The sequence below is a fragment of the Raphanus sativus genome, chromosome 8, assembly GCF_000801105.2.
Source record: "Raphanus sativus cultivar WK10039 chromosome 8, ASM80110v3, whole genome shotgun sequence".
Classification (NCBI taxonomy): domain Eukaryota; kingdom Viridiplantae; phylum Streptophyta; class Magnoliopsida; order Brassicales; family Brassicaceae; genus Raphanus; species Raphanus sativus.
Genome location: NC_079518.1, coordinates 26,642,084 through 26,658,478, shown reverse-complemented (window position 1 = coordinate 26,658,478; position 16,395 = coordinate 26,642,084). Strand labels below are relative to the sequence as shown.

The 16,395-nt window shown below is 30.1% G+C and overlaps 1 long non-coding RNA gene across 2 annotated transcripts; it reads right to left on the bottom strand.

Annotated features, from left to right (window-relative positions):
- Window positions 1–708: 708 nt before the first annotated feature.
- On the bottom strand, window positions 709–2,350 carry LOC108821541 (uncharacterized). 2 transcript variants are annotated; one of them, XR_001944592.2, is made up of 7 exons: window positions 1,972–2,350; window positions 1,793–1,907; window positions 1,644–1,699; window positions 1,433–1,481; window positions 1,277–1,352; window positions 989–1,208; window positions 709–922 (listed from the first exon to the last, which is right to left on the bottom strand). It is a non-coding gene; the product is annotated as an uncharacterized LOC108821541 (long non-coding RNA). The 2 variants fall into 2 exon arrangements; XR_001944591.2 differs by having other exon boundaries at window positions 709–915.
- Between the last annotated feature and the right edge of the window lie 14,045 nt (window positions 2,351–16,395).

The window sequence follows — 16,395 nt, the reverse complement described above, 5'->3', positions numbered from 1 at the left end:
TAACGTTTGAGAATATACAAACTTAGTTTAGAGAACTGAAAGAGTCTTAGAGAAGTAGACACCCAAACTATTATATCACGCAACACTTACTTGAGAGCAGCTCGGTGTTGAAACCTATTATAGAAGACATCAAGATCACCAAACATTACATTTGGTACCTTAAATCAGAATGTTCTCAAATATTGGCTAATACCCAGGGCCATGCCTTCCATAAGGCTGATGAAGCAAGAGCTTCAGGCCACAAAAAAAATTAAAACTCTCGAGGCCATATTTTCAAAGTATTAATATCATTGAGTGGCTAGATGAAATAGTTTTTGATTTCTTAGTTAAATGATTTTCTTTCATGTATTGTGATTTTTCTTAGACTTTTGTACGTTTCTTTTCTTTCACTTTGACATTGTATTTATCTTTTGTTTTTGGACAATTTCTTTTGTTTCTATTTCTGTTATTTAATGTTTCAAGTAACACTAAAATGTGATCTTTTATTTGTTAAAAACACTAAATATTATAGAGAAAAAATCAATTACTAGTAACATTCACTTAAAATTTTGACACAGAACTAAACAAAAACACTAGTATGTATGCCTTAAAAATATTAGATATAAAATATATGTTGATAAATAACATAGGCCACCATTTATAAATAAGCTTTAGGCCACTAAATATTCCGGGACGGCACTGCTAATACCCAACCCTAAAAACGTAAAGAGCCCGCTTCTTCTTCTTCTTATTCAAAAAATAAAAGCAGATGTTTGATTGGTGAGATTCAGACAGCAAGTGTCTTCTCTTGTCTAACTCATACACTCTAGCAGCTTCTCTCTATCCACCTTCACACTCTGCTCTCTCCAGTACCTCTTCTTTGAGTTTCCTCTCTACCTCAATAGCTCCCTCACAAAACGCTCCTCCTCTTCCTGCCTATGGTCTGTGAAAGCTTAGTTGTCAAACAAAGGAAGCAAGAATTGAATGGAATATTTTACTGGAAAATTACCCGTGAAAAGACGAACATGACAAAAATCAACATGAAAATTTTGCATCCAAAGTGGAGTTGTCCCCCGAATCTCATTTTTACTTTCTGAGCACCAACATATAGCTTCCAATAAGAAAACATCTATTCATTCTTAATCAACCTAAATCTCTCTTCCGGGTCCGAACCACACCGACCACAACCGAGCACAACACTTGGGATTCTCAGAGCTGTGGAGAGTTTCCTGAAGAAAAGAACAGTGAGGTAACTGAACTCCATGTACACCAGCTGCAGTGTAGCATTCTTACTTACCTCCCACTTTTTTTTTCACGGACTCTATGGCTGTGTTTGATATCTCCTCACTCAGAGCTTGGTATGGGCTCAATCCCTACACATGTTCAAGCCATCTATAACACTGAGCCAAAATAAATAAGTCTTATATAGTACAAATAGAAGAAGAAAATGTACCACCGTCTCATTGACAGACTGGTGACAGATCCATCAAGGTCGCATGAACCTGGTAGTAACAGAAACACACAAAGAAAGATAGAAGAGACGGTTATTGCATGTTTTGTTTGGTTGCTAATTCACTTTGGTTAAGAGTTATAGGAACTCAATTACTATAACAACTCATGGTTTGAATTTATAAATATTGACAGCAAAAGTGGTGAAAACATACATACACTCCATGGACATGCTTCTTTGAAATATTTGATCGAAAAGCCATAATTTCCCCTGTACCATAACAGTAATCAAATCACTTTTGACAGTAATTAAATCTTGATATCTAAGAATAGAAATTATAGATAAAAGAATACAAAATCTTACCTCAGTTTCAGAGGCTTTCGAAGACGACTAAGTTTATATTCCAGCTCTAATATTTTTTTTTGTTAATAATCATATGGACGATTGGAAAGATTGACTTGATCACATGTTCTAGATACTGTTCAAACAACAAAAGATAATTTACAAACCACAAAGAAGGGAACAAAAATATGAACCAATACCTTTTCCTCAATGAGTATTAAGGTAGAGTCTGATAACCAACCGGCTTTCAAGTTGTGGTATTGACGCAGTAGATTTCGAGTTGTGTGTCGCCATTGCTGCGTTGGAAATTTTTTTTAGTGCCAAGAATTTTACAGAGATTGAGTTGAATCATGGAAGAAGAAGTTAAAAAGATATGATGCATGTTCGTCCAGTAAGGAGAAGCTCAAAGCTTAGTTCTGAGTCGGCTGGACCGAGGAGATGTCAGTTTGAATGAAGGTGTAAAGAGCAGAATCAACGATTCTGAGTAACGGAGATTTAGAGAAGGTGGAAACGGCGATGTGGAAGAACAATAACAATGAAGCCCTAATGACTCAACCACAAAACACAGAGTTTAACGGTAATGTTAATTATTGAACCAAAAGTCGAGAACCAAATCAGATCAAACGTCAACATTATCGACCAAACCAAATGGAGATGACCATGGGGCCCACAATCATTTAAAAATCGCTGATGTGATGTGGATACATTGAGAAGAGAGGAAACTGTGGCATTATATATACTAGGGGTTAACCCGGACTACGCCCGGGACAATTTTGATTTTTCAAATATTTTGTATATAATTATTTCGTTGGAAGTTATATTCTGAACTATATATTTTGTGAATTTATGAATATTTTATATTTATAGTATGCATAATAAATAATTTGAATATTTTTTGAGTTTGAAATTATTTTATTTTATATTATGTAAACATTTTTGTGATAGTTGAATTTTTTATGTTTTTATTTTTTTGTGATAGTTTAACCTTTGAAAGTTGTATATATTTGAACTTTTATTTCTAATTTTTATGGGATTTAATAAATATTTTCAAACGGAAATTTATATTATATAATCAGAACATTTGATATTATATATGTTTTGACTAAAAATATTTTTTTTCTATCATTTTGTTTTTGTTTTTGAAAATTGGCTTTCAAATTAACCAAATCAAATGTCAATTAAAAACCAAAAACATAAACCGGATCTCAATCTCATATCCACATTAACCTAACCAAATCAAGTGTCAATAACCAAAAACATAAACCAGATCCTAATCTCACCTTCACGTTGATGGAAACGAATCGTGCCCCTAAATTAATTTTATATTTTTATCACGTCAAATTTGTCTATTATTTTACAAATCAAATTACAAATCAAAAATAGAATCATGTTTTTAAAGTTTGTTCTAATTTAGTTTCTAACATTATGTCACTTCGATTATTTTTAACTAAGAAACATATAACTAATAGTTGTATCCTGTCGACAAAAAAAACTAATAATTGTATCCTTGATATAAATCTAATTTACTTTTCCGAATTTGTTTTTCACTTTTATACACGATCACATGAAAAAAGTAAAATAATAATCTAATTTGTGATGGTTTAACCTTTGTTTTTAATATAAATCTAATTTAGTTTATCCTAATTTGTGATAGTTTATCCTAATTTGTGATATTGTGATAGTTTATCCTAATTTGTGATATTGTGATAATTTAGTCTATCTAATTTGTGATATTTGTGATAGTTTATCTTTAATATAAATCTAATTTAGTTTTCCGAATTTGTTTTTCACTTTCACTTTTATACACAATCTAATTTAGTTTACTCTTATGTGTTTGCTTCTTGAATTTTTCCGCGAAAAAATCACCAATTTCATACAATCAAATTTTGAATTGGGAGATGTGTCAAAAAGGATATTTCTGATTGAATTAGAGACTTAAGGGTAAGGAAATATTGGTGTAGAGAATCGGTTTCATCGCATAGTTTGCTCTTCTCTTTCACTCTTCTTCTCACTCTCAAGGTTGTTCATGTACTTTTTCAGTCATGGTGATCAGTTTCTTTCTTTCTTTTTCGTAATTGCTGCATTGACTTCTTTTTTGTATAGCTAAAGATAGGATAATTATATGAATCAGTTGATGTACAACTATAAAAATTTGATCCTTGTGTGTTTAGCGATGTCTAAAGTAGAAGTTTTCATCATCATTTGGCTTTGTTTTTTGCATTTTGATATTTATACCCTTGTAGTAGTTTAGTGCCGTGATTTTTCGTGGTAGATTTCACTGTGTGCTCCATCTATGAAATCTTTTGTGATTATCACCTTTGTTCTTTGTTAGCATCATGTTATTTTGTAACTTTTAAAGTTTTGGTTTGTGGCAGTGGTGTCCTTTTCATTATGTTTGGCAACACCACTATTTGTTGCTTTCAAGATCTTGCTCTATGTACATCTTAAAGATCAATACGGTATACTTTTTAACTTGTAATATTAATTGCGGCTGTGTTTATGGATGGTGTGTTTGTTTATGATAGATGGTTGTGTCCCTCACTCCTTGTGTTGCAATTGTTTATGATGAAATATTTGGTTTTGTCTTACCATTTATTGTGTGTGTTTATGGCTGGTGTGTTTTGCTTATGATATATCTGGACTTGGTTTCTTAGTAATTGTTCAATAATACTTACCATCATTCCAGAAAGTTGTAACTCGTTATGTTTTTTTTTCTTTTTGTTCTTAGGAAAAAATGCTTCTTGCTCATTTGTGCGATGAGCTAAAAGGAGAAGATTGAAAACAGTCATGTGCATGGTAAAAAATTCATAATTTGCACTCGCCATTCTCTCCATCTTACTGGTTTGGAAACAATATATTTTTATTTTGAAAATGCAGTTTCTACTCTATATTTCCTTTGCAAACGCTATAACTGCAAAATTAAATGATGAGTATTTTTTTTTTGCATATTTACATTTTTCTGGAGAATGTGCAAGAAACTTATGCCTAGAGATGAAGAAACTATGAGTGATGAAGTCATATGAAAAATATTTCATGTAAGTTGATTCTTCACTATTTGCGTGTGAACTTATCCTTTTTTTTGTAACTCTTTTTTTTGTAACACAAATGTGAACTTATCCAAACATTTTTTTTGTATAGAAAAGGCTTTTACTATATTTTATGTAATATTTCTATTTCTCATATAGATAGAAGTTTAATGTAAATTTATTATTTTGTATATTTACTTATTATTTATTTTTTCCTTATATTGTATATTTACTTATTCTAATTTCTTGCTTTTATATCAAATAATAAATTATGATATATGTTTAATGTAGTATTTATATTTCTTATATAGTATGCTTGTTTTTCTTATAATGTTTATTTACTTATAAAAGTATTTGGAAATAATAAAAGTGTACAACTATACATTTTCAGATAGATGTTAATGTAGTTTTTCCATTTCTTATATTTTTTATTTAATTATTATTTATTTTTCTTATATTGTGTATTTACTTATTCTAATTGTTTGGCATTTTAACCTCTCTCCCGTGGGGAGTCTGTTCTGAGCTGCAACCCAAGCCATAAATGAATAACAAGGAGTGCTGTAGGGGAACCAGATTCCTTTATGCCAGTCGACCTTTGCTTGCTCAACACGGAGAAGCTTCCATGTTGCTTTGGAACTAAACTCTGCTCTGTAGTTACTCTCCCCTGCTTTCCACAATCTGACATCCTCTGTTTGACTCACTCCTCGCTGAAGCAGAGTAGTGATTTCTCTTTCAATGGAATTGAAGATTTCTTGTCGATGTCTTCGAATGCGGTGTGTTTCAGAACCTTCTCCACTGTGTCGTTAAGCTTGATGCCCATATTTATCGTTCCTCTCCCACCAGTTGCGTCAATCAGTCTACCAAGAGGAGACCATTGATCAAACCAGAAATAAGTCGCTGATCCATTGTTAACTTCCACCTTCATGAACCGCATCGCCATAGCTCTATATTTCAGTATTTTCTTCCACATCCATGAACCCAAAGATTAAGTAAACCATATTATCTAAATAAAGGACTTTAATTTTTTTAATAAGTTCTATAGATTAATTTGTAGTATAAGATTTTTATTATTTATTTCTCTATATATAGTTAATTTCTTATATATTTAGAAAATTGAAAATAATTTGTTATTATTAAATATAAAATTGTATTTTCTTAAAGTGAAAATATATATATATATATATATATATATATTTAAAATTTATTTTTTTGGTTTAATTGATTTACAATCATTTGGATAAAAATAAACCAATTAAAATTATTGGTCTATGGGTAATTAAGTTTCAAACTATCAATTTGAGGAGAAATATATCTACAATTTGATGGGGTTCTGATGTTATATGATAGTTATCGTGGAAAGATAGATCGTCGACCCAATTATACATGAACATACTAGAATAGCTCATAAATTTTTGCAATTACTAGACTAAATCATAAGACTAATGAAAGTACAAAAAATCGACCATTCCCTTTCATATTCACAAGTGTGCCAGTTATTTGGATTCTCTTCACTTGCCTCCTGGGCGACTTCTCCTCCGTTACAGCCTCCTTCTGTTTCGTCATCTCCACCCTAACTTGCCGTTTTCTCTGTCATACAAGAAGAACCCTAAATATAATTTAACTTTATCAAATCCTCCTTTCAGTCGAAGAAAACCGAACATGTAAGTCCTAAAAAGATGGCTTATATCCGTACTGAGCTTAAACGTGAACGTAAAAAGCAAACAAAAATAGCCATTTCCACTTTATGATGTGGTTTATGGAAAGCTTTGCGTAAATATTTTTCTTGTGCATTTATTTTTTTCAGAAAAATTCCATGAGATATACAACTTTGCTTTTGGGTGGGCGAAAGAATAGGTAAACTATATTCACATGGAGATCGTTCATGACCTTTGCCTAAGCTTGAAGATACAATAGACATGTTTGAGAGAAACGAAAGTCTGTCATGGAATTTTGATGTAAATTCAATGTTAGCATTCTCAGAATGTGATGAGATATCAAATTATTTTGGACAGGACTTGGGTTCATCCCTACGGTGAACCTTTAAATTCACCACTTGATTTATAACCAATCAAACTGACATGTGGATAATTAAATAAAAAATATTAAATATATTGAAAAATAGTTAAAAAAAGAATAATGTCAATTCTAAATCTGAAATCTTAATTTCTAAACCCTAAACATTAATTTCTAAATCAAAATCCTATACCCTAAACCCAAATCCTAAACCCTAAACCCAAATCCTAGACCCTAAACCCAAATCCTATATCCAAATGCTAGATCCTAACCCCAAACCGTATACTTTAAACTCAAATTCTAAACCCTAAACCCAAACCGTGAACCCTAAATCTAAACTCTATACCCTAGACCCAAATCATTCCCTAAATCCAAACCGTATACTCTAAACCCAAATCTTAATCCATAAACCCAAACCATACCTACTTCGGGGTGCTATCACTAAACTAGACAAAATTACGTAGTAATTTTTCGGGGTTTACGGTTTGGGTTTAGGGTTTAGAATTTGGTTTTAGGGTATACGGTTTGGATTTAGGGTCTAGCATTTGGATCTAGGGTTTAGATTTAAGGTTTACGGTTTGGCTTTAAAATCTAAGATTTGGGTTTAGGGTTTAGGATTTGAGTTTAGGGTTTAGGATTTGAGTTATATAGGGTTTGGATTTAGCAATTAATGTTTAGGGTTTAGAAGTTAAGATTTACGATTTAGAATTGACATTATTCATTTTAGCTATTTTTAAATATATTTAATATTTTTTATTTAATTATCTACATGTCACTTTGATTGGTCATAAATCAAGTGGTGAATTTAAAGGTTTACCACATGGGGTGAACCCAAGTCCTTTCCAATTATTTTTACCTTATTTGTATCTCTTCCATGTACTTGAGGATACACTTACTTGTAATCTAATCCATCACCACTCGCACTTAGCCTCAATAGTTTCTTATATGCATCTCTATATAGATGTTTACATAAAGTCTCGCCACATATTTGTAAATATATGAGGGACCCTCATAACCCAGGTTCAACCCTCGAAAATGTTAATTTTGAATTTATTTTTAATAAGTGACAAATAGTAAACCTCCCACATTGGATAATGTCAACATTTCACAACAGATTCAACTAGTATAAATATGATATGTTAATACCTTCAGCTGAAATTATAATGGCTACGATATTGTCAAGGCCCATCTAATTATATGGGCCTAAAACAATTAAGTTTGTGTTATAAATAGGTGATTAATCTTTTCTATTAATTCTGCAACATGACCAATTGATGCAAAGTTATGTCCAATTATTTAGAATCCTTAATTTAAAATGATTAACTGACCGTATATATCTAGAACGAGAGTTAATATTTTGTAACCTCCACTCTCCTTTACTTCCTACAATTTCGGGATGCAATACTTTTGAATATAAACAAATCACTTTACATTAACTATATATATATAAGGAAAGAAAGAATATTCAACTAAAGTCATTAACGGTAAGCAGTTCATCTATTAGATGTTTTGGTTTTCCCATACCAAATACCATTCTGTATATATATATTATCAATAACAATTAATAGCGTTAATATTAGTAGTATCAATAATTATGTTTATAAATAAAGAAATAGTAGAATAATTTATTGTTGTCAAAAAAATAAAATAAAGAAATAGTTATACCAACTTTGAATAACTATTTTTAAAATTTATGGATATAAATATTCGGGTCATTTGGTTAATAGATAGTATTTTTAGTATATTTAGTAATTTGGAAATTAAACTTAATTTTTATCAGTGAAAAACACTTTAAAATCATTCGAGTATATAAACCATGTCTAATAGAATATGAGTAATGTTTTTAAACCTGATCCAGATAATGAACCAGATGATTTTTTTGGATCACTGAATCATTGGATCGATCGCAGGTGAACCACATAATAATAAATAGACTAATTTATTATATAAAATATATTAGCTATGAAAACAAATATATAGAAACTAGAATTAAGTATTTCTATTTTTTATAAAACATAAATAATAGTTTGGATATATATATATATATTTATTTAATGTTTTAAAAACTATTTAGAAAATACTTAACTTTAGTTTCTATATTTTTATTTTTATTTGACGACAAAAATCAAAAATAGAGTAGATTATTAAAAATTATTTTGTAGTAAGTTAAGATTTATGACATCTAACAAATAATATCAAGAATTAAAAATTCATAAATATTTATATGTGTAATGTGAATGAAAAGTTAAAATTCAAATCCAAAGTAAAACATTATTAATAAATTATCGATAAAAAACTGAAAAATCTAACTTCTTTATTAAAAATTATACAAAACATATTTTAAAAACAAAATTAAAATCTAAAAAGAAAAGTAAAAGTTATCAATTGGTTTAACATGTGGTTCAACCTGTAGCCAAGTTTTAGTGATTTTTTGGCGGGTTCCATTGGGTTTTTAAATATATTTTTTTTACTAAACCTAAACCATATTTATCTTTGTTCATCGGGTTTATCGCTTCAACCGCGGGTTTGGGTTGTGTTTCAGAACACCGAGTATGAGACTTTGATATTTGGGTAAATTCCTAATCTGATTTTTTGGGTATGAATATATTCTTGACTAATTATGTTAGTTGGCTACTAAACAAATATAATATGTTGTAAATTTTAGGAATAGAGTTTAAAAATAGTTTCTAAAATGCATATGCCAAAAATGTATAAATATATTAATTTATTATATAAAATATATTAGCTATGAAAACAAATATATAGAAACTAGAGTTAAGTATTTTCTATTTTTTATAAAACATAAAATAATAGTTTGGATATATATTTATTTTATGTTTAAAAACATTTAGAAAACACTTAACTATAGTTCCTATATTTTTCTAACAAATAATATCAAAACTTAAAAATTCATAAATATGTATATGTGTAGTGTGAATGATAAAATTAAACTTCAAATCAAAAGTAAAACATTATTAATAAATTGTCGATAAAAAACTGAAAATCTAACTTTTTTGATAAAAATTATACAAAACAGATTTTAAAAACAAAATTAAAACCTAAAAAGAAAAGTAAAAGTTATCAATTGGTTTAACCAGTGTTTTAACCCGTAACCAAGTTTTAGTCATTTTTTGGCGGTTCTATTGGATTTTTAAATATATTTTTTACCAAACCCAAACCATATTCATTTTGGTTCATCGGCTTATTGCTTCAACCGCGGATTTGGATTGTGTTTCAAAACACTGAATATAAGACTTTGATATTTGGGTCAATTCCTAATCAGATTTTTTTTGGGTACGAATATATTCTTGACTAATTATGTTAGTTGACTACCAAAAAATATAATATGTTGTAAACTTTAAGAATATAGTTTAAAATAGTTTCTAAAATGCATATTGCATAAGTATATAGTTATGCAATTTGATAAATTTAATATAGTTACCAAAAATTATATTAAATTAAATAATATTAATTACAAAAATAATTATAGAAAAATTTAAATATAAAATTAAATTTCTTTAAAAAATTGAAACAAAAATATACCCGCCCTTTGTAGGGCGGGTCAGAATCTAGTCCTGTATTAAAAGGTCAATTAGTGGTCGACCTTTATTTGTTGCGTGTTGGGTAAAATCGCAACGCTTGGTCTCCGATCAGCGTTTCAACGGCTGCAAATGCTGCAAACCGGTTGAGAAAATTGGAATTTTGGGTTTAGTACATGGTTTTTCAATTTGTAGTACCATTTAATTAGTACACCAATACCTTGTTAAGAAGCTCTGCAACATAAGCTAAAATCATTAGCATCGGCTAGTCATGAAATCTTGTAACTCAGTTTGAGTACTGACTCCTACCTTACTCAAGCTCAACATTGTTTCTTTGATGGGATCATGTTGGGGAAATAAAGCACACGGCGCAGCGGAACTTAACGATCGTGTTTCTCCTGACCTTGTGTGAATATGTATGGTCACCCATGACCCTTAACGATCGCGTTTCTCCTGTTTCAATAGGGTCACCCATGACCCTTTAATACAGTTATTTGCACTAATATTTTTCTTTATATCATTTGCAATGATATTTACAATGACAACGTTGAATCGTTATTCCTGTCGTATACCTAAATTTGGAGATCTGTTCCGTACAATTGCACTGAAAAGGTTTTACTCCAAACCTATTTTTCTTCGGCATTGATACGTTTGACAATTGAATGCATTTATTAGGAGTGCTGCAAGTTCCTCTGTGAAACTCGTTGCCCAAGCACACTCGTTTGGGCTTAGCTTCCACATCTAAAAATTGATAACATCCGTAAAAACGGCATTTTAGATAAACAATTAGTAGCACAAAAAAGTGTCTCATGATAAACTGTTGAAAAAACCATGCACAATACAACACCTCATAATTAAATATAAATTGTAGAAGTTTTCACTTGGAGAAAGTTAGATAATGGGCATTCGGTTCGTCAATTCTATTATGTTCGGTTCGTTTTTCCAGTTTTCAAGAATTGGAACCATTTGTTTTTAAAATGTTTCAGTTTGATTTGGGTTTCGTTCTGGTCGAATTAGGTAACCATTTGGGTATTTGTTTTTGGATGCTTTTGGGTATTAACGGTTATTTCGGATGTATTCGAATATTTTTGTGTATATTTTTGGATAGTTTTGTATTTTTGGTGTTTTCAGTTATACGAGATATTGCTCTTTTTGGTTCGCTTTCAGTTTCTTTGGTTCGTAAAAGATGAAACCATTAAGATATTCTTAATTTCATTTCAGTTAGAAGAAACTTAATGTTTGCTTAGTTTTTGTAAGGGCTGTGTTTTTTTCCTATCATCTCCTATGTAGTAAATCTTTGTTATACAATCTGAATATAAGGGATTCAATAAAACCAAAAAAGATATCGGTAACCAAGTAAAAAATCATACGGTCTGAATATATGCGATTTCAGTTTGTGTCAAAATATGTTGATTAATTATGGAGATTCCATATTCCTATAGTTGACCAAGTCAAAATAAATACGAACAACCACTTGGTAGCAGAAAAATATGTTATTCAACTACACTTTTAAAATATACACAGAAATTTTTGCTTGAATATAAAATATGGAACGAAATTGAATATCAAATGAAAAAGAATAAAAAAAAGAAATAGAATATTAAAAAAGAGTTAAAGAAAATAACTTCTAGGTAGAATTATTAATTATATTTATTCAAAACTACTGTTATCGTAATTACATAAGTCGTAATTCCATATGCCGTAGTAAGATTAAAATATAAACTAGAGTCTGAGTCTGTGTTGGTATTGGTTCTTATATATTTATACATTGATATTTGTTTTTTCATGATTAGTGTTATATATTTTAAATGTGTCATTATATAATGAAATGTATTTAAAAGATCTAAATTGAACTGGATAATATAGTTATTTCGGTTCAAATATCCAAATTTGTTTCAGATATATTCATTATTTTAATATTTTTAGGTGTCCATATATCAGAACTGAACTCATTCAGACTTGTAGGACTCAACTTGAAACATAAACCTAATTTATAATATCTAATCGGTGTCTAATTTTCAAAAAACTTGCACCTAAATAAATACCCGAAATCTATGTCTAACTGATTCTATAAACAAATAAAAAAACTCTTTTTATGTATTTAACATGAAATAATTAAGTAATATTCTATTACTAAAAATGCCTGCGAGATTCTAGCTACTACCTCTGTAAATTATTTATATACATATTAGTAATTTTATTGTTTTCATATCTGTTATTAAGATATTTTCACTGTATTTTAGTTATTTTGAGTTGAACCATTTGGTTTAGGAGATAAACGGCCAAGATAACCAGGATTATATATCCAACTAATTCTGATTTTTAAAGCCTTATGTTAATGAAATTACTAAAAAATATTATATACTATATATGTATCCAAACAACATTTTAATCTTGTTTATACTCATATTTATATTTCCAAACAATTTTCATTTGTAGCTTTCGATTTAAATCAGTGTAATAAAAAATTCAATAAATTCAAAGAGCCAAGATTGAATATAAACCACGTTTATTTTTTTCAACCACGAAACAACTTTCTTGGTTAAAGTAATAATCAATATCTTATGTTATAAAAATGGTATATTACCTTGAACATGATTCAAAACAAGTGATATGCATATACAGGAAACCGTGAACAAAGTACCAGACCTCATAATTCACTGTAGATTCTAGAAACTTTGTAGTTTTGTTTACCTTTTTTTTTGTAATAGATGTTTTTTGTTTTTTTTTTCTTTCTATCAGACCCTTTATATATGCAATATACTCTAAATATAGGCAGTTCAAAAACCAACAACGAGATTGGCCATTCATTTTTATAGAAATTTTATTTTTAGAAAATAAATATTATGAATTCATATAGTTGAGCAAGTCAAAAAAATCACAAGAACCTCCTCGTGCCCGTGCCCATTTCAGGCCGGAGAAAAAACACTAAAAATACAAAATAAATTAACCCATAAATTTCCAAACAAAAAAATAACCCATAAATTAATAACAATTTTTTGTTGTCAACATAATATTATATTAAAGGCCATGGGCCAAATATTACAAATGATAATCAAACTAAAGACCATTACAAATCAACCAAATTAAGCCCAATATTAATGATACGGATGAACAAATGCTAAACACATGTCCTTCCCACGTGTTGCACATAGGGAAAGAGTTGTGTCTTCACCGGAGAACTACTGTCCAACCACTGACGATGTAGGAATTAATCTGTTCCAGTGTTTCTACTAGCAACAAAACCCAACCCGCAGTCTGATTCCATGTGTGTGCTTCACTTCCTGATGGCGTTGTCACCAAGAGACCTTCTACCTTCCTCATACGCTCCAGAAGCTTGAACAATTCAGACCAGTCTTTGTCAGAACACCTGCAGCTAAAACCAGCTTTGACTTTTCTGAAAGTGTAAAGATGAAAACGCAAAGCTCGAAAATCCATCTTTTTAAGAATACTTTGCCTAATGATAAAAGCAAAGATTAAAATCCTCCAAGAATGAAGTTTATGTATAACCATCAGATAAAAAGAAGACTTAAAGCGTCTCCATGTCCACTTCAGTTTTCACTTTTTGCTTTATTTTGAAGTAAGATTTGCTCCAACCCCTTTAAAATGAAGCAATAACAGTATTATTTCAAATTTGAAGATCTACTGCTTATGTCTTCATTTTTTAAGATGAACTTTACAAATTATAATCTAGTCCTAAATTTTTACTTATTATTATCTTTTACAAAAATAAATTATATAAATTAATATTATCCAATAAAATTTAAAATTTTGTCTATTATTTTATTATCTAATCAGATATTTATATCGAAGAGCATATGAATATTTGTTTTTAAGAAATCTTTAACTTTATTTAAATGAATGAAAAATAAATAAACTCATTTCTTATTTCTAAACACTATTGTTAATCATTGTAGAAAAATGTATATATATGGTGTTTTCTTACAAATTATGATTTTTGTAGCTGTTTATTCTGTTATGTAATAAATTTATTATATGAAATAATAATAGTGTTGGATTATTGTTAAAATAAAATAGTTAGGTAAAATAAGTAAATATGAGAAAGTATAACGTTTTTATTAGTAATTAATGATAAAGTGGAAATGAAATATATTTGGAATATTTTTTTACAAGAAAGAAATGAAGCAAACTATTGGAGTGAATGTTACTTCATATTTTTCTTCATTTTGAAGAAAGTGAACTTTTAAAGTATCACAAAGTATTTTATTTACACACCAAGTCTCTGGCCGCCTGTTAAGTTTTATATATTAGGGTTTTGTATCATTTTAGAGGCAGACTTGCCTAGAGACCTAGTGGAGAAGAGAAGCAATTTGGCTACCTTAGAAGAGGAGTTAGAGTTGGAGAGATAGATCTGAGACTACAAAATAGAGAAGATCTTGAACTCCCTTTTTATATCTACTCATACTCTTTGTGTTCCACATTTCATATTAAGATTTATTCAAACCATCAGGATTTTGTCTCTCATGAATATGTCTGAGTAAACCTAATTATTAGATTTAGGTTTCTCAAAAGGATGAGTCATGTGATGAGTTTGTGATAACTGTTAGGGTGATAAAAATTAGTTCTTTCATTCTAGTTGCCCTTAACACTACATTTAGGATTGATCACCCTTAAATCTAGATCTTAGGATTGATGAGATAACCTACTGTATACTCTCAATACCCTGAAATAAACTAGAGTGATCTAACTGACTAGACACATGCGAAAGGTGGTCTAGATCATTAGAGAACAATATCAAACCAATCCGATAAAGCTTGCTAGAATTACCGACGATCGATACAACCATTGTTGTAGCGATCGATTGTTTGAAAGGTGTATCGATCGATTAGACGAAAGTCATATCGATCGACTCTTTCCCGTGATCAATAGACGACAGTTGAGATCCGGGATCTAGTCAAAGGAAACCCTACTGGTTGTACCCGTTGTTTGAGTTCAAAGAACTAAAACCCTTAAGTCACATTCAATTTGCATAATTTCATACCTGAGAACTTACCTGAATCTAGCTATTTTCCTCACCAAGAAACAACCTTCACTTCAGTTACTGAACAACCACCTTGTTCACCATATTATTTACTGCTTTAAAACAAATAAACCTTTAAGTCTATCTTCATTTTTAATACATTAAGTCTTTTAAGTAATCATAGAGTCCTTGTGGATTTGATCCCTAAGTACTACATCTGAACCTCTTATTTGAGAGAGTAATTCACTTTTTAGGGTAATTTGAGTGATATCAAGGACAAAGAAAGAAACTGAAAGACGCTTGAAGCTATCAAAGTCTGAAACTGAAGAAGACAGCAATAGAAAAGGATACTCGAGGAATGACAGTTGTCTTAGATTTTTGCTTTATACGACCAGACCAAATCTGTATTTCTATGTAAAGGTGATAAGTAGAGATATGCAAAGATACATAGAGTCTTGTGAAGCTACAATGAAGATCTGTGCAATTTCTACGATACCAATTGTTGGAGATAGTCGATATCATTGTGAGTGAGAAAGTCGACATAAGAGAATGTGTTGAAGATAGATTGAGTGAAGTCGAGCATGAAGAAACGAGGGAGCTTATTGGAGTTCAAGATATGAGTGAAGATGAGTTCAAGCTTAGGGGGAGGGGAATGTTGGATTAAGCTTGAGATAGCTTGAAGAGTACAATGGTGAGTTTGCTACGTGTTCTTCATTTTGCTGTCTATGGAATTGCTCCCTCACGTCATATTCCGTTGGAGTGTGCAAAGAGAGTCCTTGAGTATGAAGCTTTCCAGAGATACAAGTGAGGTAGGTAGCATGTCAGAGTTTGATGTACTCTGTTAAGTATTCCGATTACAGCACGAAATAATTTTATACAATGGAAGGGTTCATTTTCGTCTTACAGATTTGGGCATATGAGTTATTTATGGGTTACGTGATGAAACTATTCATGACATTCGACAGAAGTTAGCTGCTGAGATTTACGATGCTGTTGGACAACCTCAAATCATTGATTTCCTTTCTTAGTGAAACTTGTAATCTTATTGTGTAAATTTCCATATTT